The sequence below is a fragment of the Acomys minous genome (genome assembly GCF_964271855.1).
Source record: "Acomys minous genome assembly, chromosome: 4".
NCBI lineage: Eukaryota > Metazoa > Chordata > Mammalia > Rodentia > Muridae > Acomys > Acomys minous.
The window spans coordinates 76,809,797-76,836,514 of record NC_140486.1 but is presented as its reverse complement, the minus strand read 5'-3'; the positions used below and the strand labels follow the sequence as shown (position 1 = coordinate 76,836,514).

Genomic DNA, 26,718 nt, shown 5'->3' with positions numbered 1-26,718 from the left:
TGTAGGAATGTCCTTCTCGGAGAATCAGAGGGCTTGCCTCCACCCATTCCTCGTGCCTGGGCCTTCTTTTAATTTGGGCCACGGCTTTCGACATTGTGTCTGATTCGCAATTCAAAGGCATGCGATGCTCCGCCCGCTAGAGCTGCCTCCCTTCTAATTGAGCAGCCTGTCGCTCCTGCTACAGTCACATCAGACCTCTGTCACATGGCGGAGAGCTGCAGTTCAAGATTTCACAGCCATGCTTGTTCTCCCTGCACCGCGTGGAACAGGGCCGGCTGGGCTTGCTCCCCCTGGGCATTTGAATCTGCGGCTGTCACTCAGCTCTGTGGAGGACCGCCTAGAGGAGCTACGGGAGATAAGCTACCTGCCTAGCTCCACGGCACACCCTTGTTCTGCAGGATCCAGTCTCAACGGTGACGAGAAAGGTAAGGATTTGTGTAACACCAGTGGACACGCTCGAAAAGCGAGTCCTCGCTGGTGATGCAGTAACATCAGAGCATCAGGGTGCTAAGTGAGTTTGACTCCAGCAAATCTGATGTCTGCTGGCCACAGTCTCCTGGTCTGGGACTTCCTCTCACGTGTATAACATTCATAGGGCAGATCTGAAACGGGACCAACAACAGCTGAGAGAGCTGGCCGGCCACTCCCTTCTTCTGTACCATGGAGAAGTCTCTTTCGCCAAAACAAGCTATCACTGCTACATAAACGTGACCGCTGTGTTGAAGCCAGTGCTGTATCAACACAGAAAGCCAGAGGGCCGCAGCTCCCTGTCACAGAGCCACCAATGAAGAGGAAATGGTCTGGAGTTACGGAATAAATGAACAAGTCTTGATGGAGGAGACACTGCAGAACGCCTCCTCTGCCCTTTTAACTCAACTTTGTAATGCAAAGCTTGGCAACAGGTTGGCAATAAAGGAGAGTATAGTGGGGGAAGAAAGCAGGACTCTGATCATCACTGCCCCGCAGGACCACCTCTAAACCCTCCGTTCTCAAGGCGCTCGCTTCACTTTTCATGAGCCTATTGGGCCAATAGCACATGGCGCTAAGTGCACTCAAAGCTAGGGCTGACATTTCCAAAGCTCAAAATTCAATTTTCAGTTTTCCAAATGCTGAAAAAAAAAAAAAGTTGAGCTTTTTCTCAACAGAAGGCATAGGAAATCTGTCTGCTATCCTGATAACCTTTTTCTCCACAGCAATGGCTCTCCTCGGGTCCCATTTGTAAAAACTGAGCTAAGTCAGAGTTCAGGAGGAGTGCCCAGGGGCGGCCCTAACGTGCTGTAGCCAGAATCAGGCTCACAGGGACTCACTAGGTGAGGACACTGAAGCTAGTTTGGTTTTGCTTTTTCTCTTTATCTTTTAGAGTGTCCTTTCCATAAGGTCTGATGACTATGATGTTTGTAGCTGTATTCCCAAATACAGATCCTGGCACATGGAATTGGTGCCCATGCAAGAAGCAAGAAGGGAGAAGGGAGGAATTGACACATGTAATGGAATTAAATGGGACATGTTTCTGGCATGTTCCAGGTGACTCTAAACACAGCCTGTACCATCCAAACAACTCGAACCGTCCTCCAACACGCGTTCTTAGCCAATGAGCACCTGTCAGCGCCTGGAGCAAAGGCATGGCCTGCCACTCTGAGTCCGTTACACTTCTCCTTTATCCACACAGATCCTTCAAAAACTGAGGACAGAGGCAGTCCTACCCTCAGCATCAGCAGAATGTTCCACAAAGAGTATTTATTTCCCATGGTAGGGTTCTGGGTTTCAATACAGAAAGTTCTTCTGAGCAGGTACTGCCTATTTCTATGATTAGGTGATGATGATGATGATGATGATGATGATGATGATGATGATGATGATGATGACTGGTGTTTTTGAGACAGGATTTCTCCATGTAAGATCCCTGGTTGTCCTGGTCTCACTTTGTAGACCAGGCTGGCCTTGAACTCACAGAGACCCACCTGCCTCTGCCTCCCGAGTGCTGGGTTTAAAGGTATGCTCCACCATGCCCAGCTATGATTAATTATTTTAAAAGTTCACTTCATAGCTTCATAGCAAATTCTTATTGATGGATTAGAGACTAATTCCATTAGATGAATGGAATTAGAGTTTTCTTGCATGATGTGTTTAGATACTATTAAGGGAATCTTTGAGGAAATGAGAGAAATGTTATAATTTAAGAGTGTGGACCTGTCCCCTTAACCCCTTCTTTTCCTCACAGAAGAATAACACTTTTTCTCAAGTTAATATAGTGACCTCTGCTCTTTCTATTTTGGAAGTACATTCTAAGAAGCCCCTGGGATAAGTTCAGGGAGCACCATGAAGTTCTTTGAAAGCTGAGGGTCTTGTATCTTCAGCGCTCATGTGAAAGGAACATGACACGATGCTCTCTAGGATAACATGATGTCTACCACATGGCTGCGGTGTGTACATCGAAGAAGGCACACATAGAATGTTTGAAAACATCATTCTGAGGCATCCTCCGCAGGGCCCCTGTCAGCACGTGCCGCAGCCAGCTCTTTCAAGCCAAGGAGAACTCTTCTGGGACTCAGAAAATGTTTGCCATCCTGATACAGACAGGTCTTTTAGGACATTTGGGGAAGGGCAAGAGAAATGGAATATTTTCCCAAGTCAAAGACTTATGGTCAGTAAGAACAAGTGTAGAGTCTGGAAGTAAAATAATTAATTAAATGGCATTTCTTATTTTTAAAGCATATCCTTTTTTAAAACACATTTTTTTTGCATGTGGCAAATAGACATGGGCAAATAGTTAAGAAACAACATTAATGTTGTAGTGTTGATCACCTGCGATGAAATATTCTTCTTTGGAGCCAGTTCATCTTTTATTCAGAGAGTCTTCTAGTCCCAATTTTATTGACCTTACAGGTGGTTTTGATTTTTTTTCAAAAGTGTGACTTGACTTCTATTTTTAATTTATTACAAATGTATTTCAATATCAACAATTATTGGCTGGGACACTCAGTAGAGCAATGGTGCTCACTGGCTCTCTTGGACCAGGCTCTGCAGGGACAAGATCCTCCCAACAGCCTGGTTGGGAGCTCTCAGCAGGGGTAATAATCACTAATGAAGCAAGAATTTCTCTTGTTTATTTTCCTAGACGAGAAAAGAAAGGCTCCTTGAAAAGAATTCTATACTAAAAAGAAAGAAAAATACACAGCTGTCTCTCTTCTCTACTTCCTGTCCAGGCAGTTAGTGGGACAAAGGTCTAAGAATTCATTCTGGACCCTAAGAAAACCCCAGAGGTGCCAGAACCCACAGCCCCGTCTCTGGTCCTCCCTTTACCTGTCAGAGAGGACACGGGGTCTAATTCATGAAGCGGTTTAAATAACAAGTGAAAACTGGGCATTGAGTGTTCATGGTCACTGTGGTTGGAAGTGTCCTGTTTGGCTTTTAATAGAAAACTCTGAAATAGTTTTTACAACAGAGGGCGAGAGTTCACAGAACCTAAACAATTTGTCCAAGTTCACATAGCAAATAGCAAGGCTGGAATTTGAATGAAATTGAACTACAACCCTGCTCTTACTCCTTTAAATACACAACAGAAATTATACAGAGAGATACGTAGCTAGAGCGAGGCTGGTTCGCATGACGTAACCCCGGCTGGCCTAGAACTCGATAGGAGTGCAGGCTAGCCTCAAATTCACACAGCTCTCTGTCTCTGCCGCCTGACCCGAGTGCTGGGATAATACAGTACTTTCCTTAGCATAATGGATTACATCGAGAGATATCTGGGAGCATAGAAGCTGGCTGACGCTGCCTAAAGGAACATAGAGGAGGCAAGATTTAAATTCAACAGCGATCATTTCCTGTTCTACCACCTCCCAGAAGAAGAAGAAGAAGGAGAAGAAGAAGAAGAAGAAGAAGAAGAAGAAGAAGAAGAAGAAGAAGAAGAAGAAGAAGAAGAAGGAGAAGAGAAGAAAGTTTGTTTGTTTGTTTTCCAAGACAGGATTTCTCTGTGTAACCGAACTCAGAGATCAGCCAGCCTCTGCTTCCCAAGTGCTGGGAATAAAGGCATGTGCCACCAACGCTTGGCAAAAAGGCTTTTGTTTGTTTGTTTGTTTTGTTTTTATTTTGTTTTGTTTTTCAAGACAGGGTTTTCTGTGTGTATCCTTGGCTGTCCTGGACTCACTTTGTAGGTCAGGCTGCCTTGAACTCACAGGAATCCACCTGCCTCTGCCTCTTCAGTGCCGGGATTAAAGGCTTGTGCCACCATACCCAGACATAGAAAGGTTTTTAAAAAATAAGTATCTGAAACTGATTTTTTTGATAAACATCATACTGTTTAGTTACAGGATATATTTGATCACTGAAATTCTCAATTTCACGCACCCTTCTTGTTAGCAGAAAGCAAACACACACATACAAAGCATCACATAGCAGAGATTTCTTAATTTTTGTTCTTCAACAACTTTATACATGCACACAGTGAATTTTAGTCACTTCCACCCCTATTGCTTTCTCTCATTTCTCCTCCTTCTTGCATTGAAACCCCCTTTTTCTCCCAACAAGCACTTCTCCTATTTGCATGTTGTTAGTGTATGTGACCCACTGAGTTTCATCGGGGTTGCTTGCATGAGCGTGGGTAAGAGTCATTTACTGCAGCTGACAGAAGAAACCAATATAAAATCATATGCAGTAGTAGTGTGACTTATTGGTAGCTATGCCATGGAAGAAAGTGGTAACCTCTGTGCCAAGCCAACCCTTGAGTCAAATGTCACTCAGGGAGCAGTGGGACCTCATGAGCCTTTCTGAACCATGGGTTTCTTAAAATAACAAATTCCAAAAGATCATGATATAGTTTTACAAGAATTAAGTAGTAGAGGCATACACCGAAATATTAATACAGACTATCTCTAATCTTACTGGTTTTGAGTTCCTGGATGCAATTTGTTTCATGTATGTTTTCCGAACTCAACCCTTTTCGCTCTCACAGGTCTTAAAGTTACTGCATGTACAGTGCACTCAGCTACAGCATGTCTGTGTTTCCAATAGGAAGTCCCTCGATGGACTGTGTTCCAAGGCAGATGTGCAAGTACGGCCTTGGCCATGATAGTGCGCAGGTTTGAAAGAGTGAACTCCATAGGTCCATATCCATGAATGCTTGGTCACCGTGGAGTGGAACTGTTTGAAAGGGTTGCAAACATTATGAGGTGTGCCCTTGTTGGAGGAAGTGTGTCACTGGGGGTGGGCCCATGCCACGCCCAGTCTCTCCCCCTTTTCTTCTCCTCCTCCCTTTCTCTCCTCTTCTGGATCAGGAAGTAGCTCTCAGCTATTGCTCCAGCGCCTGTATGGCAGCCACCATGTTCCCAGCCATGGTGACAACAGACTAAACACCTGAAACTAAGTCAGTCCCAGTGAAATGTTTTTCTTTGTAAGGGCTGCCTTGCTCATGGTGTCTCTTCACAGCGGCAGAACAGTGACTAAGACAAACAGGTACTGACCACACTTTTTGCACCACTTAGTGTGAAAATTGAGACCTGGGGAAATTCCATTCCAAACGGAGTCAGAGCTGAAAAGCTGGATGTTCTGGCCTAACGTGGAAATAGAGCCACCATCCTAGAGGGCCTTCTGTCTTGCGGGGAGACCTCTTATGAGCAACGGACAGCAGGGTCAGTGCAGGGAAAGCTAACTATTACACAGGTGTAACTACAGATCCCCACCCACAAACTCAAAGGTGCAAACATGTTTTACTTCCTAACAACAAAAGGCCACACTGTTTTTTTTTTAAAAGACGTATTTATTGTACTTATTGTATACGAGTGCTTTATCTGCAGAAAAGGGTATCAGATAACATTATAGATGGTTGTGAGCTACCATATGGTTGCTGGGAACTGAACTCAGGGCCTCTGGAAGAGCAGGCGCGGTGCCCTTAACCACTGAGCCATTTCTCCAGCCCCAATACACTGGGTTTTGTTTGTTTGTTTTGTTGTGGTTGTTATTGTTTTTGAGACAGGGTTTCTCTGTGTAGCCTTGGCAGTCCTGGACTTGGTTAGTAGACTAGGCTGGCCTCCAACTCACAGAGATCCGCCTGCCTTTGCCTCCCGAGTGCTGGTATTAAAGGTGTTCACCACCACGCCTGGCTAGCAAAAGGGTACATTAATTCAAATAGTATCTACTCTGACTATCAGACTTAAGCTTCCTGAGTGGCAGAAACAATTCTGAGACTCGCTTTCTATGAGCTATGAGGAGAAAGATGGGGGAGGGGCAAGGACAAACAGGTTTATTGTCTCTTCTGATCTTCTGAGGTTAGGCAACCCGAAGGGCTGATGGGTGGACACTGGTCGCATGTAATGGTAATGGGCTCTGGAATGGTACTGGCCGTCCTTGCTATCAAAGTGTCTTCTGAGGGCCCTGCATGGCAAAGGTCTGGGCTGGGGCTGGGGCTGGGGCCGTGCAGTGCACTTCAGAAAATCAGTGCTGTTTATGGGCACGCAGGAACCATTCTCCCACCCACGTCATCAGGATAGGGAACTCCGGGAGGCAGCCTCAGCCCTCCGGAGTCAGGACAGACTCCATAACCAGACTCTATAGCTACTTCAGGGTTCTAGAAACCTCCTCAGGCTCTACCTGCACGGAGGGGCAGTCACCCTAATCACCCGAGGCTCCTGCTGTCCTTATCTGAAACAAAGTGGCAGTTGATGTTCTTGATTTCCTCCCTGACAGTCCCCACGGCCCATTGCTCTTGCTCTGTCAGCTGACCCTTTGTGGTGGGAAATCTTGTTCTGCAGCATGGCGTGTTTGCTCTCTGCCTCTGGGTCCTTGACATGCACTGTCAGGTCAATTGGGCCATGCCACCCCAGGGCTAGGCACGCACTACTTTATGGTGGCCAGATGAGGGAAGTTTAGCCTTTCTTTGGTCTAGTGTGTCTGATAAGTTCTTTGGTCTGGTTTTCTTGATATAATTACTTTTTTTTTTTCTGAGATAGGGTGTCACAGTGTAGCCCTGGTTGTCCTGAAACTCACTCCGTACAGCAGGCTGGCCTCGGACTCAGAGATCCACCTGCCTCTGCCTTCTGAATGCTGGAATCTAAGGCGTGTACGGCTGCCTAACTCATGGTATGATTTTTAATCTACTCCAGTATTTCCTCACGTATACATTCTCAATTCATCCCAATAATACAGGCTGGCAGCACCCACTACTCCCAAGAATAATTCATTTATTATCTTGTGGTATATGGGTGGTGCCAAGCAGACAGTGTGGATTGTGGATGCACCCAAGGGCTGCAGTCATCTTTTTCCTGCAAAATGGCAGAAAGAGCTATTTATAAAATGACTTTCTGATGGGTTCGGTGGTGCCTGCCTGTAATTCCAGAGACGCAGAGGAAGACGGATGTCTGTGAGTTTGAGGCCAGCCTTGTCTATAAAGCAAGTCCAAGACAGCCAAGCTATCCAGAGATACTGTCTCGAAAATAAAATAAGATAAAATGACTTTTTGAGGCCAATACACGGCCTTGGAAACCACTGTTTTATACAATATGATGTCATTTACAGTAAGGCACAGCCTGGACTCAACAGTCCCCGGTGAACTGAAAACTCACCCAGAAACGGACACATGAGCCCACCTCCCAATCTGCTACTTGTCTTGGGAGATGACAGCACCATCAACCCTCCTGTTGGAACCTTGGCTCCACCCCTCAGACAGCTAGTCTACCAAGCCAGTCCACAGGTCTTCCGCGACTCTCGAGTCCGTCCATTTCCTGCCACCGCGCTTTATGCTGCCGAGTGCAAAGCTCCGAGTAGCGTTTCCGACGCCGTCTCACCCCTTCACTTAGCCTCTCTTTTTCAGCTCTCATGATGTTTCTTAAACTTCTTAGCGGGGAAATGGAACCATCTGGGCAGGAAGGAAAACAGTTTTAAAAATACGTGCTCCTCTCCCTCAACTGTCAGACTATTGAAACAATGGACCCCAAGAAACAGAAATTTCCCCAGGAATCTCATGCTGGGGAGTAGGAAGGGCTCGGGACATAGGGGCAGCCAGAAAAGGAACTTGTCTCCTGGAAAATTTACACCTTGTCGGCTGGCCTGGCCAGAGAGCCCGAGCCTACGCTTGGGCGGTGAGTGGGACGTCATGCTGACCGCACTGCTTAGCTGTGCAAGGGCCACTCCTTCTGTTCAGTCTTTCCCACTCGTTGAAACGCTGAGAAAGATGAGCGTGGGTGGGGAGCTCAGTGGCTCTCTTTGTCTCCCTTCAAAAACGTTGCCACATTAAACAGGTCTCCTTTCTTATGCCACTAATTTGTAAAAAGTTGCTCTTAGCCAGGCAGTGGTGGCTCCCGCCTTTAATCCCAGCACTCAGGTGGCACAGGCAGGTGGACCTCTGTGAGTCTGAGGATAGCCTGGTCTACAATAGTAAGTTTCAGGACAGCCAGGACTGTTACACAGAGAAACCCTGTCTCGTAAAACTAAACAAAACAAAAAAAATTTCTTTTCCTAGAGCCATATCACCTGATGTCCCTGTTTAAAGCCCTCTGAAGTGGCCTTCTGCCTAGTAAGTGGTCTCTCAAGCTTACTGTCCCGGGACGTTGCTCAGATGGTTCAGTTTAGCTGCTTCCTTGAAGCCTATGCAAATATACTTTCTTTCACCTGCAGCTGGAATCACTTCCTTTGTTCCAGAAGCTTTCCCTGGCCCCCAGACCCAGGCAGACCATCTGATTTGCCTTCCCTTGCAAATCTTTAAAATATTTACTTTTCAATTTACTTACTTTTTTGGCCATTATTTTCCTCCCTAAGTCTTCAGCTTGTGACTAGCTAGCTTGCTGAAGATGCAAAACCAATATCTCTTGCTCTTGTGTAGTAAACGTTGATCTAGAAAAGGGAGCTAAGCTACTGTCCCCAATAGTATTTTCTGAGCCAAGAGCAATTGGAGTTGTATTTATTTGACAGTTGCATCAATGCTGCTTCCTAGACCATTACTTTCATAAGTATGAAATGCAGAATGAGGTAGGTCTAATGAGTGTCCCTTATGTATGAGGACCAGAGGGCACAGAAAGGTTAAGTGACCTCCCTCAGATCATACAACTAGAGGGCTGAGATTGGAAGAAACTGCACTTAAAAACTGGATTTGAGACTCAGCCCTGTGTCCACCCTCTACAGTGTACAGTCTACACCATGCTGACTGCTACGCACCCGGGACGTTTTCTCACTGTCAGCAGAACACTTGAGGGTATCTTGCCCATCAACTGACCTCAATAAAAAGCTCTCAGGCCTGGAACCTTAAGATCATCACACACTGGAATCTTCAGCAGCGCTGAGGGCGCACTCAGTAGGCGTCCCAGCCACACCCTTCATTTGGAGGAAAGAGTGCCACCTGGTGGACACTGTTTTCGTTTCTCTTTAATCTTCGGCTTTGTTTTAACACTCACAACTCCACAGCCTTAAGGGCGTTAGGAGTCTGTTGAATATACTGTAATGCAGCGGTACCGTTAGCACAGTGCTAGAATCCTGGAGGATTATCCACCCTTTTTCTTATTTCATATTCTGTTTGATTTGTATTGAGTAAACAGCGAAGTTTGCCTAGAAACAAGTAAAAAATTTCTCTTGCCTATTGAGCACCTTTCTCCTTTTTTGTAGAGAGGGAAAAACGTATATGCTAACAGGCTTATGTTCCATTTGGATTCTCTGTCTGTGTAGTGGGGATAATAGCAGGTATGTCGTGTGGGCGAAGTGAGAGTCAAATAACTTAGTGCATGAAAGGAGGTAGGACCACTCTTGGCACACAGCAGATATCCAAGAAGCATTCTGTGCTATCTTCATCCTGAGAGAGAGAGAGAGAGAGAGAGAGAGAGAGAGAGAGAGAGAGAGAGAGAGAGAGAGAACACATTTCCACAGGGTCCCAGGGACCATTTGAAAAGAGGCTGGCTTGAGGGAGACGGGTAAGCATTAGAACTAGACACCAAGCTATGGATTAAAGTTCCCATTCCTTCTAGAGACTTTTTCCAGTTATCTGATGTAGCAAGCAGGCTGGAGAGCAGCGATGAGAGAGTCAGGAGTCCCCACCCACGAGTAACTTAGAACCCACAGACTTCATTTGTGATGGGGGTGATGGTAAGAGGTGAGGTCAGATCTGGGTGGAGACACTGTTTATGTCTGGTGACACCCCACACACCCCCACTCCCATCCCCCTCTAATGTCCCTCCCCTCCGGAGCCACACCCTCCCTGCCAGAAAGGTCCTCTGTTTCAGATGCCTGACTGACTGTTCAGCCCCCATGAGATGCTTTGGTTGTTCACAACAGGACCCTCCCCAGGCATATTTGGCTTTGAAGGAGTGTAGATGGTCTCACGGAGGGAACCCAGCAAGAGAAACACCAAGCGTCCCCTTTTGCATTAAGGTTTCTACTTGGAAAGTATGGTGCTAGGATCCGATCTCTGGAGTAGCAGCCAAACGATCAATAGAAAGAAAAAAATAATAATAAATCAAACCTTCATGTTCTAATGGGTTGAAAGAGCTTGAAAAACAGCTGTGCTTAGGTGCCCTGATAGTTCACAAGGGAATCCCAGGGCGGGGGAGAAAGACAAGACCATGTCTGTGAGGCTGAGCTTCAGCTATATAGTGAGACTGTATCAATGAATAGCTTGGGGGGGGGGGGGTAGGGCAAGGAATTAAAAAAAAAAAAGGATGAATAAGAGGGAGGATAAAGCACCACAAAATGTAAACGCTGAATTCCCCTTTCTGTTATTCATGCTTTCAAGGCCTTGGGTGCTGAGAGGCTCCTGGGGGATTTTTGTTTTGTTTTGTTTTTTGAAACAGGGTTTCTCTGTGTAGCCTTGGCTGTCCTGGACTCACTTTGTAGACCAGGCTGGCCTCGAACTGACTGTGATCCACCTGCCTCTGCCTCCTGAGTGCTGGGATTAAAGGTGTGCGCCACCACCGCCTGGCCCACCCAAGCTTCTGAAAGCATCTCTCTGGTTGGAGCACCCAACAACTAGGCTGGAAAGCTTTAATCGTACCCATGTTAGCTTCCAGTACCAATAATAGGTCACAAGTCATAAACTGATTTCGGTTATGATTTAAGCATTCACATAGGTGGGATTTCTAAAATCCTTTGGTCAGCTTTTCTAGCAGCTTTCTGACTTCTCCTGTCCCCCTTTTACCCACCAGTCACCAAGAGATACAAACACTGTCTTTTCTCTTTTGTTTGTCAAGATATGATGTCTCAGACTGGCCTTGAACTCCTGGCAATTGTCCTGCCTCAATCTCCCAAAGGTGAGATTACAACTGTAAGCCATTATGCTTGACTCAACAATTTAAAAGCACAGATAGATACAAGCCTGTTCTGGTCAGAGAATTTCCCCTTCCGGTCAGGGAGGAATCCTCCACAAACGCCACTCTGTCTTCAGGTAGAAATAATTGCCATTCAAATGTGGATGCCCAAGAAATGTGTCTTGCCCATCGAAGCTACCTCTTACCTCTGAGTACTTCATGTCTTGTTTGGATTCACTTACAGGTCCTTGCTTATCGGATCAAATAGCTTATTTGAGGACTTTACCTCCCAAATTACCGAGTCCATCCCTGCGCTTAGCTCTCTGATGCATGTTTGGCTAAGTTTGCACTGGGGAGGATGGGGCCACAGACGTTTTCCATTCACCGCAAACCAAACCGTCTTTTCTCTTAGTTTAACTATTTGGAAGACAAATGGTATCGTGCCTTCAGAGTGACACATGAAGCCCTGCTACGCTCTGTTGGGATCCTCCTATGTTGCCCAGCTCATTGGGGAAGCAGTCTGGCACCAGCGGGAAACCTAGCGCAGCGTTTCTCCATAATGGGACTAAATGAATGTTGCTCTAATTGAATCGGATGGACTGAGGGCCGGCGGCCAAGTGCTGGCATGCAGAGGCACTGGGATCTGTCGGAATGCCACCACTGGTGAGCACTGCTAATTTATCTAAGGCATTTTATCTCGAGATGAATGGGTTTTCTAGTCTGTCACTTTGGTGAATAACCAGCTTTTACCAGAGGAAATGTTTGATTAAAATTATGAGGAACATGGGAAGATATGGACTCTCTAAAGATGGCTTATTAATAAGGCAATTATTATATTTCAGTGGTATTTTCATAAACGATCACACACACACACACACACACACACACACACACACACACACACACATATATATATATATATATATATTTTTTTTTTAAGTCCTGTTACATGGCTGCTTTCTGATCAGCAAGTCTACTGGTTTGCAAAGCTGATGTGAGGCATAAATGGCTTTCTGGATGGAAACTGCTTCTTCCAAACCATTTTATTTTGCTCACATTTCCCGATCAGAGTTGGCTTGAGGACGTGGGGAGTACCAAGGCCACGTTCCTTCCAGCGGGTGACTTTTGAAAGCCAACCACAAATTACAAGTCAATTACTTTAGTCTCAATAAAATTGGCTAATCCAACCCCTTATTTTAAAGTTAAAAACTCCCTTAGTGTAGACAGCCTTAAATTAACTACAGTTTGTAAAAATCGACCAAATTGTTGGGGCTTTCCGAGAAAAGCACTCTGAAAATAATAGTGATATTGTATAGGCCATTTGCAAAAAGACCATGAGATTTGTGTCTAAAAACAAAGTTGGGTGTGGGGAAATTTCAAAGGCAAATTCAACATATTATGGCCTAGAGAGAAAGACCTATCTCTGAGTTAAACAGCTGAGATCTGTATGTTATTGTCTGCTGCATAGTAGGATTAGAAGGCACCACGCCCTACAGGCCAATCCAGAGCAGACAACATTGCTGTCTTTACTTATCTGTAAAAGGTGTGAAACAGACTTCCAGGGAGGAAAGCCCATGGCTTTGCTTCTCCCTTCTTCCCCAAATCCAGGGAACCATGAACACAACTGTCAAAACACAAAGTATGCCAATAAACAAAATAAGGTTTTAATATTTTTAATATTAGAAAATGTATACATTGTCAATTTCTAAAGAAGATCTGATTCCATAAAATAAATCCCTTCTCAATAGTCCCTTAGTTTCAGCAATCCTACCTCGCAATCGCTGTATCTCCTCCTCTCCCGCTCTGGCCTCTTTAATGTAGGTTCTCACTGTCTTCAGAGCCTGTGGCGGTTACCTGGGGGCTGTATTGTCCTGTCTGCTGGCAATCAGAATCGGAAGCCCAAACCCAAAGGTCAACAGTATATTTATTGATAAGGACAACTTGTTGCTACAACAAGTACCTGGAGTTGGTACCGTTTTGGAAGCTGAAGTCTACAGTCAGTGGTCCTGTCGGTCTGGCCTCTGGTGAGAGCCCCTTTGGCGGTGTCTGTACCTAATAGATGGCATCAAAGTCAGAACACGTGGCAGTGCCAGGGATTCCATAGCAAAAAGGAAGAGAGATGGGAAAGGGGAATCAGTCTTGCTACTTTTAGAACAACGTATTCTTGTGTGATCTTACCCAGAGAGATGCGCGTTGTGTGTGTGTGTGTGTGTGTGTGTGTGTGTGTGTGTGTGTGTGTGTGTGTGTGTCCCCGCGAAGGACGGGGCTCTGATGCCAGAATCACACTTTGTCACAGAATCCCTTAGCCCAGCACCACACACTGAGAGTCTCCAGAGGACACATTCAAGACATGCCGAAATCACGGCAAGACTACACACTGAGAGTCGATAAACTTTCAAAGAGCAGCAGAATTAAGACTATGAAATCCATGCAAGTGAAGCCAGCTGAGGGAGGAGGGGCAAGGATTCAGGGAGGCAGCGTACACAGAGCACGAAAGGCGGCAAGTGTCCGGTCCTAAGTGGGACAACAGTGCTTTATTTCTTATGCTGGAGAATCAGGTATTCCTTCTCATTGGTTCTTCATGCCATATTTACACATACCAACGCATTATTTGTGAGGAAATAAAATATTATGCCGTAGCTTTTTAAAGTAAGGCAAATTGCAGTTGATTTGAAGAAAAACGTTAGTAAAAAGCACTGAACTGACCTGGCAATAGTGTAAAAGGAAGAGTACAGCCAAGACCGACAAGACTTGGGGGAAGAAACTATATTTCTCAGCAGATCATAAAAAGTGCGGGTGTGGGCCCCTGAGGTGGCTCAGCTGGCACAGGTGCCCACTTCCAAGGCTGGTCACCTGAATTTGATCCTCAGGATTCCTTCAACTTGTCCTCTGAATTCCATGTGCATGGTTGTGGCACGTGTCGCTGCACCCCATGCAAACAAAATAAACAGATATCTAGCAATTTTTCTTTAACACAACAAAAGCACAGCAGACTCTAGTTTAGTTTAATTTCTTCCCACAGCCTCCCTCCCACTCAAGCCATAATCTTTCAGGTTTCCACGCCTTTGCACAATCATGGTTTGGATATGAAATATGTCCGCAAAACGCAGGTGTAGCAGACTTGGTCCCCAAAGCGATGTTCCGAGGCTGTAATTTAGGGAACAAATTGAGTCATGAAGACAATGGTCTGATCAATGAGCTAATCCAGGAATATATTGCTATTTCACGGTATCGTTGGGAAGTTCAAAGAAGGACCAAGGGGTCATGGGAGGAAGTGGGTCTCTGTGCGCTCGGAGGGTCTGCCTTATGCACAGTCCTTTGGAGCCTGTGCGCTTGGCGGGTCTGCCTTGCTCACAGTCCTTTGGTCTCTGTATTTCTCTGACATCATGAACTCAACAGATTTGCTCCATCACACCCTTCTTCCCATGATGCACTGGCTCACTTAGGCCCAAAGCCACTGAGCTACCCAACTGCTGACAGACATATCCTACTTTCAGTGGTCCCCTCAGGTGTCTGCCACAGCTCTGTGGCTTTCTTCTACTGGACGGTCTAGTCTCCTCCTCTTGATGAGCTCCTAGAAGACAGCTCAAACATGTCTTCTTTCTGATACACTGCAGGATTTTCCTTTTAATCTCAGGTTTCTGTCTGCTACACACACACATACACACACACACACACACATACGCATGTACACATAATACATAACCACATCATTGCATATACATATGCACGTACACACAACACAGACACACACACACACACACACACACACACACACACACGCCCTTGCATCGAGTGCTCAGTTTTGTTTACCAATCTTCCCATCTAAAGGAACTCCTCAAAAACCGCAGCTTTCTCGGTGTTGCAACTCCAATATCTCAGGCAATGCATGAGATGGAGAAGGCTCAGTTCTGCAAACACCTGAGTGTTGGCTTTGTTTCTTAACAATTAAACTTTATTATATAATCCAACTAACTCACACAAAAGGGAAAAGAGGTTAAAGGGAAAAAAGATGAACCTTCCGGTATCTGTTCCACAGGACGGGTCCCTTGGTGTCTCTGTCCTGTGCTGGTCTGTCCTGTTCGCTGATCCTCTTGCTGATCCACGTGCGCTCAAGCCTGGTCTCAACTTGCTGCTCTTCTCAGTTCTCTCAGCCTGCTTGTGTCGCGTGTGAAGGGCTGTCTCCCTCTCCCATTGAGGGTCGATTAGAAAAACAATAGTGCAGGTGGAGTCCCCAGGTCTGCTTCCTGAATTCCAGGCCCAGGATGGCTCCACCCAGTCTATCTCAAGGTTAATCTCAGGGAGTATGCGTGGTGTGTCCAAGGGCAAAGCCCACCAAGACTGCTTTCACCTGTGACAAGGTTTACAATCCTTCCCGCACCTGAGAAACTGAGTTCAGAGCAAGCGTAGCCTTCCTCTGCTCAGTTGCTTGGTGGTTGCCATTTCCGTCAGATGCCCAAGGAGTAGAGCAAGTTCAAATTCAGTTCTGCAAGAGAGGAGTGACCAAACAGGCAGATGCGTTGCAGACAGGAGTGGTTAGAGAGACAAAAGCTTCTGGGCAGGGCTGCTTCAGAGAGGAACTGAAAAAGTGTTCACTTGGGGGTGGGGTGGGCATAGTGGTGCCTACCTTTAATCCCAGAACTCGGGAGGCAGAGGCAGGTGGACCGCCTTGAGTTGAGGCCAGCCTGGTCTACAAAGCAAGTGTAGGACAGTCAAGGCTACATAGATAAACCTCGAAAAACCAAAATAAAATAAAATTCACTCCAGAGGCAGACACTCCTACAAAACTATGTGGCCTATTATCCATTGCTTTCAACTTCTAAGTTCTCAATGACCAAAGGAGACCAGAGAAGTGACAGGAGGAAAGTAGAGACATGAAGTTGGAAAAGAAGAGAGAACACAAAGCCTTATTATTAATGCAGTGCACGCCTACAAGCCATGCACCCCAACTGAGAGGCTGGCATAAGCTGCAAACACTGACCTTTGCAACCCTTATTCAAGAACAGCACGGTGCCTGCATGATGAGACCTGGTGGTTGAAGTGAACGCAACAGGCACAGGTGGGTCGTTTCGAGGCCCTTTCATTTCCCTCCATCATTCATGAAGCAGTGATTTACCAGGCACTAGATTTGACAGCCATAGTCCTAGGTGCTAGGTGCTAGGTGCTAGGTGCTCCGTGCATCATAAGTGCCTGAGATAATTAAGGTTTAATCTTTGCCTTTAATGAACTTACATCCTACTAGAGTTTTGACATGCACATAAATAATTTCAAAACAAACTAGAATGAGATAAATAGTTCGTATTAAACAGAGGAGAGGAAAATAAGTCTCAATATAAAGTAATTGACATGGAAAAAAAATAGGCGAGGAGATGGTAAAATACTGTCCAAATATTAAATGCCTAGGATTTCACTTCTGTGCAAGGGATGAGATGTGCAGGAAGGAAGAAGAAGGCAAGTGTGGAGACAAGGCCAGAGATAGCATCTCCCATCCCTCTTTACCAGAATCAGCTAGGTCTCTGTGTCTGTACCAAACAACAACTACTCCTATGACGTGTAATATCCCAGTAGAAACGTCTTTCTAAAAGGAAGGCATACTGGGTTAAGTAACAGAGACTCTTCCCTCTGGACTAATCACTATAAAACACCAAGCAGCATGCCTGAGTCAGTGTTCGTTTGCCCAGCAGACAAGTCCGGGCAGCGGGATGACCTCCGAGGGAAGCTAAGAGCCAGCTCTGCTCTGACTACTCCAGGGAGATGCTGCAGCACAGTGCAAATAGGAAAATCCCAAAGAGAGCCGGCTTGTCTGAGTCACTGAACAGAACTTGGGGAGCATAAAATTAAACCTCTCAGGACAAAGGTGCTGATGAACAGTGGGGACCATGGAACAGGATTAACAGGAAACTAGAGCAGTCAACAGAAAAAGTCCTTTAATCCAGAGACAGAAATCACCCAAAATGACCTACAAGGAGGGGATAAAAGGTTGAATTAAAACAAACAAACAGGGCTGGGGATGTGGCTTAGGGACACAGAACTTGTCTAGCATGTGAGAGGCCTTTTTTGATGCATCCTCAGCTCTACCAAAACAGCAGCCAAAGCATGCACATATACACACATGCATATATAACATATATGTTTATACATGTATAAATGTTACATGTGCTATATATGTTATATATAACCAAGCTATTAAACATGTACAACTGAACCTTCAGAAGGAAGCAAGACATAAACGTTTAGAAATTTTAAAGAAATAATAACTAAATGTTTTTAAATATCCTAAAAAAAACCTACAAAATTCAAGAACTGTAACAAACACAGAGTAAATATATTTTAAAAGAGAGGCACATCCTTATCAAAGCTCTGAAAATCACTGCCAGAGAAAAACTTGAAAATGAGCAGAAGTGAAAAACAAAAAAGATAGAACAACAACAACAACAAAAAAGATAGTCAAGTTATTGTTTGAAATTCTGTAAGATCAGAACAATTCAGCATCTTCAAAGTATTGAAAGAAAAGGAAAATCATCACTATAAAATCCTAAATACAGAAATTCAGAAAAAATGGAGCCCGAGAGAATTCACCAATGCAGATGTTCCTTCAAGAATGTTTAAGGAAGTTTTCCAAGCTGAAGGGAGAGGGAAGCAGAGAACAGATGTGCCAACAGAGAGCAAGAAGAAATAGATACAAAATGACTGTTAAATATCAATAAAAACAAATCCACCCATACTGTTACCACAACTGCAAGGAATTGTGGAAACTTGATTTTATAGAGGGAATGTAAAGATGGCATAATATTTTTAAAGCAGCAAAAACAATCCATCATATGAATGTACTGAAACACAAAGCATGTGTCATCAAACCATATGCGGAGAATAAATAGTCTCTTAAAAAGCTCAGGGGCTAAGAGCACTGGCTGCTCTTCCAGAGGGCCTCGGTTCAATTCCCAGCACCCACATGATGCCTTGCAACTATCTGATACTCTAGTTCTAAGGAATCCAAAGCCCTCTTCTGGCCTCCTTGGGCTCTAGGCATGTACAGGTATACATGCAGACAAAACACCTGTACACATAAAAAAATTTTTTTTTTACAAATTTGTAAAGTCCACTCTCCACAAACAGACACAGGAGATGAGGAGTAGTGGGGACTTTCTCAAGTTGCTACAAGCCAGTAATTTACACCTAATAATAGTCACACTGAATGATGAAAAAAACCAAATTATTTTGAGTTAAAATACAGAACAAGAAAAGGATATCATTTCTTATGAGCTATAATTAATATTATTTTAGACTCAATCCAATTTAATAATGGAAGAAAAAAAGTAAAGAGTTTGCCGACCTAGAAAGGAAGATGGGGGAACAGCCATATATAACACTCATCTATATATGACATTTTAAGGTGCCTAAGATGTCACAGGAACTACTCAGTATGCTAAGCAAGCTTCAGGCACAAGTCGTTATTCAAAGATGCATTGCACCCCAACAAGAGCCAAGTGTAAACCAAAATACAGGACCTCAAACACAGTCACAGAGGAACCAGCAAAAGCCACAGAGAAAATGGAAAACTACTAATTGTTGTAAGAAGCAAAGTTAGATAGGCAGTGACCAACCTGTTATGCCTCTCTTAGTATAAAGCCACAGTCATTAAGATCTTTGAGTGGGGGCTGGAGAGATGGCTCAGAGGTTAAGAGCACTGACTGCTCTTCCAGAGGTCCTGAGTTCAATTCCCAGCAACCACATGGTGGCTCGCAACCATCATATACTATGATCTGATGCTCTCTTCTGGCCTGCAGGTATACATGCAGACAGATCATTGTATACATAATAATAAATAAATCTTTTAAAAAAAAACTCTGTGTGCCTGTGCAGAGATAGGCACACTCACAGTGGGACAGAGAGCCTAAAAGTCTCCCTCTACAATGAGGGAAATTTGTAGATAGCAGAAGTGTTTTGTCAGTTCAATAGCGAAGGAAAATATGTTTAAAAAAAAAAAGCAGTACTAGATCTTTATTACTGCCACCCATAAAAGCCAACTTAAAAAACGGACTAAGAGCTTAAATATAAATAACAAACCTTAGAGTTCAATAAAAATAAAAATCAAATATGGTTTAGAATATATATATATTTTTTTGCGACAGGAAAAAAGGCATACAAGATAAAAGCATCTGCTGTAATTATTAATAAATAATATTAACGTATATTTTGTTTATCAAGAACTATTTTTAAAATAAACAAGAGACTGGGATGTCTGTCCAGTGTGCAGAAGACTCGGGGTTTGATTCCCAGTGGCACATAAAGCCAGGTGAGGCACACATGTGATTCCGGCACTTGGGAGGTAGAGGCAGGAAATTCAAGGTCATTCTCAGTAGTACATCGTGAGTTGGAGACGGTATCACTATTTCATCCCAAAGGAATGAAGGAGGGGATTTCAGATATTTTCGTTAATGGGAGGAGATTTAATTTTTGTTTCAATGAAGCAGACTCCTTGATTGATTGAAACCTTTGGCCTCTCTCACCACCTGGAAAGCCCCACAGGGAACAATGGATTTTATGTCATCTAGATTAAAAAAAAATGTTTATCCAAGGACTCACATTACAGAAAGCCTAGCTATAATTGAACAGCATGATTAACAATGCCATGTTGTATCACAAAATACTTTATACAGCACTTTTATAAGTTCTTTCATTTATTTTTTTTCCATCCACAAGAATTTCATGTCCAGTAAGAAGCTGAGAGCTGGGATTCAGGTGTGGTGAGGGTGACAGCTCCCTGGCTGTCCTGGGGGCCCCATGTTCCTGCGATCTGCCTTTTCTCACATCACTCTTGTTACCTCCTTACTTCATGTCTTAGTATTAATTTTAGAAGCTTCCTTCCCAGAGCACATATTGACTGTTGAGAATTTAGAAAAGTTAGAGGGGAAATTAGAACCACCCAGAGCCGTGTCACTGGGGTGGCTGCCGTTGCCACACTCCCGTGCTCTCGCTAGTCCTGTCCTCTGAGATCTATGTTTTGGAAATATCAGTCAAAACAGGAATTGGCACTTGGCTCAGAGGTCAAGGCACCTGTCGCCAACCATGATGACCTGAGTTCCATCCCTGGGTTCCATCTGGTAGAAGGAAAAAGCAGATAGTCCTTTGATCTGCGCGCGCATGTGCGCGCGCGCACGCACACACACACACACACACACACACACACACACACACACACACACACAGCACATACAGACATACAAACATATATACACATACACACACGCACCTACATATGTACACACAATCAAAATGGAAATAAATCTCTGGGCATGCCTATGAAGGGTTTTCTAGATTATGGTTATCAGGGAGAAAGACCCATCCGCAACTCCATGAACTGGGGTCTTGCTCTCTGCTTTCCTACTGTAGCTGTAACTGACCAGTTGCCATATGCTCCTGTCAGGAATGTTTTCTTCGTCATGATGGCATATACTTTCAGACTGTGAATCAAAATAAGCCCCTCCTTCACTGAGGTTTGTTAGTTTAAGATTTATCTATTACATATACAGTGTTCTGCCTACATGTACCCCTGCAGGCCAGAAGAGGGCATCAGATCCCATTGTAGATGGTTGTGAGCCACCCTGTGCTTGCGGGGAATTGAACTCAGGACCACTGGAAGAACACACAGTGCTCTTAACCTCTGAGCCATCTCTCCAGCCCACTGAGTTGTTTTTGTTAGGGTGTTTTGTCATAATAATCACAAAAGGCTTTGTGCTTTAGGCTCCACACTTTTTCACTTAGTGAATAACGTAAACATTTTTCAGATTGTTAAATACTTCTTACTCTCAGGAGCCTTAGAGTAGTTAACAAAAACCTTACTAATGATCACATGAAACCTCCTTTCAAACTGCTAGTCAGGGAGGTTCAAGAGACTCACAGAACACTACAGACCACTGCTGTTGCTCTTCATCGCTCTCAGAATTTGAAGCTATGTCTTTATTGCCAATGCCACCATTTCAGACGTAGGAACTAGAGGAACTGAGCCTGACCTTGCTTAAAGTCTCCTCCCGGAGGGCTAACTTTCGTAGAACCACCAGGGCTATGCGAGCTGCCCAGGGAGGCCTACTTAGCTGTGCCATCTAAGACTCATAGCAGAGACTAGGCTGGTAGGATATCCCCAAGGTGCGATGGTGGCACTCACATCTTGGCAGTGCCCAGCAGCTGTCTAGTTAGACTTAAGACTCGTTTAACAGGAGGGGAGACCTGCCACGTCCTGGGAACTAGCAGACTACTCTTGGCGAGTGAGGCCACGGCTCTTAGAGGAGAAGCTACTACCACTTCACTAAACCAGTGTAACTCCTAACCGCATTCTAAACACTTGTCTGTATGTATACCCAAAGAAAAGTGCAGCTCCCATCCAAATCCAAGAAGTTTCTCTTTGCAGTGCAGACCAGTGCAGAAAGCCACAGCTGGCCAAAATACAGAGACCAACCGATTGTGGGGTGCACAGCCCCAAATGACAGACCAGCAACACAACCTCCACACCTAAGGCTCAGGCAACATCTCAGAGGAGAGGGTAGGAAGAGTACAAGAGCCAGGAGATCAGGAAGTCGGCTGTGAGATTGTGTTTCCTAGAAACGGCAGGGAAGATACGACATGGCTGTCTAAATAATATTTGTGTGAGGACACCACCAATAGACAGGCCAACGTGGAGGTTGTAGTCTTCAAGATTTGAAAAGGCAATAGCATTATAACATATTTCTGTTTGCGTAAAAAGATGGCATTTGGTGAATACAGAAGCAAACAAAACATATATAAAGTTTATCCAATTTACACAAGTTGGTAGAATAGTTCCACTGGAGTGCAGAACTGAGTGGCAGGCTAAACATCTACTTTCCAGTGCCAGTCTTTTCCTGAGCGCTGAAGTTGTTTTGTTGGTAATTTTTAAAAAGCAAAATGAACAAACAAAGCAACTATGTATAAGTAAAACTGGGCTGTGCCTGGTGTAAGCAGAGTTGATACTTTATGGGTTCTTCTTTCTTCTACTCTTCTCCAATAATTTTCTCCTTCCCTTTCAGCCTCTTAACACTAGATATGAGAACAAAGGATAGAGAGGACAGAAAAGAGATGCCTGAATAAACTCAGGGGTCGGAAAGCGGGGCAGTGTTATCATAAAAACTACTTCCAACCGCAATCAGCAACCCATTTAGTCTCTTTGGCCCTAACATTTACCCTCTGAAAAGTCCCCAGAGCTGGGTAGTGGTGGTGGTGGTGGTGGTGGCGGCAGTGGCGATGGTGGTAACGCACGCCTTTAATCCCAGCACTTGGGAGGCAAAGGCAGGAGAATCTCTGTGAGTTCCAGGCCAGCCTGGTCTACAAAGCCAGTCCAGGACAGTCAGGGCTACACAGAGAAACCCTGTCTCACAAAAAACCAGAACCAAAACAAAACAAAAACCAAAAGTCCCCAGAATTTCCAAACGTCACACAACTGCAGAAACTATCTGCCGCTGGCAAAATCACGCTTCTGCTAGAACACAAGGAAAATCATAGTGAGCTGCTGTGAAGCAGGCCCATATCCTCCATATCTTATAATATTTCTGTGTTTTTAAAGAAAACAACATTCCAAAATTCTCACTACAGCCTGACCATTTTATCCCATTATTTTATTTTATTTGTAAGGAGAGGGGCAGTGAACTGATGTGTGCTATGCAGCATACCCTACTACACTGGCTAATTTTATGTTAATTTGCCGAAGCTAGAGGCATTTGTGAAGAGGGAGCCTCGACTGAGAAAATGCCCCTACCAGAGTGGCCTGTGGGCAAACCTGGGGTACATTTCTTGATTGATCATTGATTGGGGAGGACCCAAATTGCTGTGAGCAGTGCTAAACCTGGGTTGGTGGTCCTGGGTGCTATAAGAAGACAGGCTGAACAAGCCATGAAGAGCAAGGCAGTAAGCAGCCCCTCCATGGCCCCTGCATCAGCCCCTTCTTCTGGCATCTTGGCCTGATTTCTCAAAGTGATTGACTGTTACCTGGGAGTATGTTATGAAAGAAATCTTTTCCTCTACAAGGTGCTTATGATCACAGTGCTACATCATAGCAGACGGACTGACAGACAGACAGACACTAAGACAGACACTAAGACACCTACCTACAAGATGGTTCCCAGGCTCGGAGAAGCCAAGGCCAAACATAGAGAAATGGTGAAGAGTGAAGGGCCTGCACTGAAGCCCCAGCTCTATGGCTCGACCACCACAGATGACGAGCACGGCAGGTCAGGGCTGTTCTGAGGAGCCAGGGCAGCTGCAAGATGCTTTATAGTGATATAACACACTCAGCCATAAGCCATTAATTCAGCTAATGTTTGCTGAATATTAACTGTGCTCCAGATACTGGGTTAAAGTGAGAATGTGTCTCACTAGTAATTCCTTAGCTGGTGATCTTCAACACTGTTGAATACTTGTTTCATCCTATAAGCCAGCTTGCCCGTCTGCGCTAAGCCTTCCTCAACCTCTATTCACACCTAGCTGTTTCCTTATTTCTCTATTAAGAGTTAGCCAGATGCCATGGACCTGACTGAGTCTCCAGACATGATTTATTTGCTCATAGGGTGTTTAAATATTTTTGTAATAATGGAAAACTTTGTAAGTTTTGATATGGTAGAGTTTTCTGAATGACAATTTGCTACTGTGTTTGTTAGGGAACGGATGCCACAGAGGGGTTGGGTAAGTAGTTAAGAGCACAGCGGGTCTTCCAGAGGACCTGGGTTAAATTACAGCATCCATATGTCAGCTTGTAACTGTCTGCAATGCCAAGGGATCTGACAAACTCATGAAAAAATAAATAACAAAATAAACCATTGGGGGCTGGAGAAATGGTTCGGCAAGTAAGAGCACTGGCTGCTCCTCTAGAGGACCAAGGTTTAATTCTCAGCACCCACACGGCAGCTCACAAGTGTCTCCAGTTCCAGGGGATCCATGGCACCAGACATGCATGAGGTACACATATATATGCATGCAGGCAAAGTCATAATACACATAAAGTAATATTAATTAAATAAATCTTTGTTTTTTAAAAAAATGCCATGAAAATTCCAGTTATAAGGATTAGTCATTACAAAAGAATCAGAGATGAATATAAGTATACATCTACACACACACACACACACACACACACACACACACACACACACACACACGGGGACCGAGAGAGGGAGGGAAGGAGGGAGACACAGAGGGGGGTGGGCAGGGAGTCTTAGCAACAGCGCAGCTCCAGGCTCTGAGATCCATGGACCACCGGAGCCAGGCCAAGCTGACTGTTTTCAGTTAGACTGTGCATTTCTCTTTTGACACACCCTCCTCCATGCCCTGTCTGCCCTTGCCTGTTCCTGTAGACAGCAGAGGGTTCCACACTGTTTGGGATAGTGCCTGGGAGACACTTGGTCAGGAGTGCTCACGTCCTTGCTGGCTCACAAGTGATCATGGAAACATGGCACAGCACCAGAAGATGCACACTTGTGGATCAGGCTAGTGTCAAGAACCACAGCTGAAAAGAGAAGCAAAGACATTGGCCAAGGTACGATAAAGGACAAAGTGACTAAAGGGTTGGAAAAATAAAGCCTCTGAGGCAAGTTTTAAGGAACTGGATTTTTCATGGAAAAAATGGGGGGTGGGGGTCAAGTGAATGACTCAGTTATTGTGTTCAAGTGAACAAGGGGTAATTATGAAGGAAGCGATGCCCAGCTGCTCTCAATCCCAACCCGAGGAAACATGTTCATCCTGTGACAGGAAGAGCACAGCCTGGAGCTTTCTAAGAATGAGCTGAGAGCAGCTTCCATCACCTCCAGCCACCGCCAGGGCCAGGCACACTTGTCTTTAGGAAACTTTAGTGTGTCGGATGAGTCCTCCAATTCCTTCCACCTTTAATTTTAACGTCTTCTTCTACTATATTATCCTTTATTTTTGTAGGTGTATCAGAAAAGCAGTTCTTCCTGAATAAGAAAACATGGCATGACCCACTTAAAATTCTCTTTAACTCTCACTAGGTTATTTTTAATTCACTGGTATAGAATTTTGTATATAGATGCAAAGTAAGTTTAATTTTAGATACAGTGGTATAGAATTCAAACATAAGATTATCCTTCATACACGTTATATATATTTCTACGCTAATATGAGGGATTATACCCATATAACTCAATTATAATACAAGGTTTACTTCCAATACTTTGAAAGTGCTATTGCAGGCTGTTTAGGATAAATAAGTCATACAAGTTAATTGTTAGTTGATCAAATCATGGTCATATCACTTACTAGTTTATTTTTATCACAACAATATACATCTTAGGTGTAACAGATAGATATGATTCTACATAAAGATAAGGTAAAATAGATAAGGACCTCAAAACCCTCAAAGACATACAGAATATGGCATTTTAAAACATTTTCATTATTTTAAAGATTCACAAGACAAGTTCATTTCTGGCAACACTCAGTTTACCTCAAAGAAGAAGATGAGCACCAAAGAACCTTCTTATGGAGATGGCTTCAAATGTGGCAAACAAGCCACTGGGCAAAATGTCCTCCTTGCCACCACAGACAGAATTCTGACTAAAGAATGGCAAGCTTGGAAGCAGGCAGAATCGACAGCCAAACTCTGCCAAGACAGGCTAAGCAAGTCCTCAATAGTTCCTGCCTCACAAATATGTCTGTCAGATATATTGGGCCAGAAGGCTGAAGATGATGCTCCAACATTGTAGAGAGTTTTGGGTGACTATTCAGGTAGCAAACTGTCTCTGTCATCATCTCATTTGGAAAGTTACTAACCTGCACTCCCAGCATACTCAGGTTTTATTTCTTCTCAAGTCTCTGATGAGGTTGAAGATAGACAGTTTAGTTTTACAATTTAGCTTAGCTGTTTAAGGGTTAAGACATTATTAGGTCTAGATAGATGTTTTAAGTTGATAATGATAAGATATGATAGAGACTGATTTACATTCAGAATTTAGACACACCAAGATAGGAAAGATGTTTTCTTCAAGGCTGCCAAATACAAATATCCAAAACACTAAGAATGTAACATTTATATAATTCTTGATTATGTCATGTTTCTTCTTGCTATAAGTAGTTTATTGTATATATGTGAAATAATATAAATGTATATGTAAAATAAAAATATTTAATAAATAAAAATTCTTTTTAACTTTGTACTTCTTGATGTAACACAGTAAACAAAACTGTGTGTGTGCTCTCAAAGCACACAATCCGAAGGCAGCTAGGGAAATATATAGGAGCGCTCTCCCAAGCTAACTTTCATCAGTCAAATACTGGTGGGTACAGTTTGGTCAAAAACTCTCTGAAGTTAATTTAGAAGACTTAAGTTCCAGGTGTATTTGGATTAAAAAAAAAAAAAGACCAAACCTCTAGAATCTAGTCTATGTTATGCACTCTTCTGTGTTTTTACTTAGTCTTAAAGGTAGTAGCGATTTTTAAATGTCCCTTTCTATGGCAAACTCTGCAAGTCAATGAAGAT

The 26,718-nt window shown here is 44.1% G+C and overlaps 1 long non-coding RNA gene across 2 annotated transcripts; it reads left to right on the top strand.

Annotated features, from left to right (window-relative positions):
• Nucleotides 1-201: 201 nt before the first annotated feature.
• On the top strand, nucleotides 202-26,354 carry LOC311596965. Of its 2 annotated transcripts, none has more exons than XR_014779046.1 (5): nucleotides 202-425; nucleotides 11,166-11,225; nucleotides 11,635-11,885; nucleotides 13,044-13,246; nucleotides 24,581-26,354. It is a non-coding gene; the product is annotated as an uncharacterized lncRNA (long non-coding RNA). The 2 variants fall into 2 exon arrangements; XR_014779047.1 differs by lacking the exon at nucleotides 24,581-26,354 and adding an exon at nucleotides 15,262-19,453.
• Nucleotides 26,355-26,718: the final 364 nt, after the last annotated feature.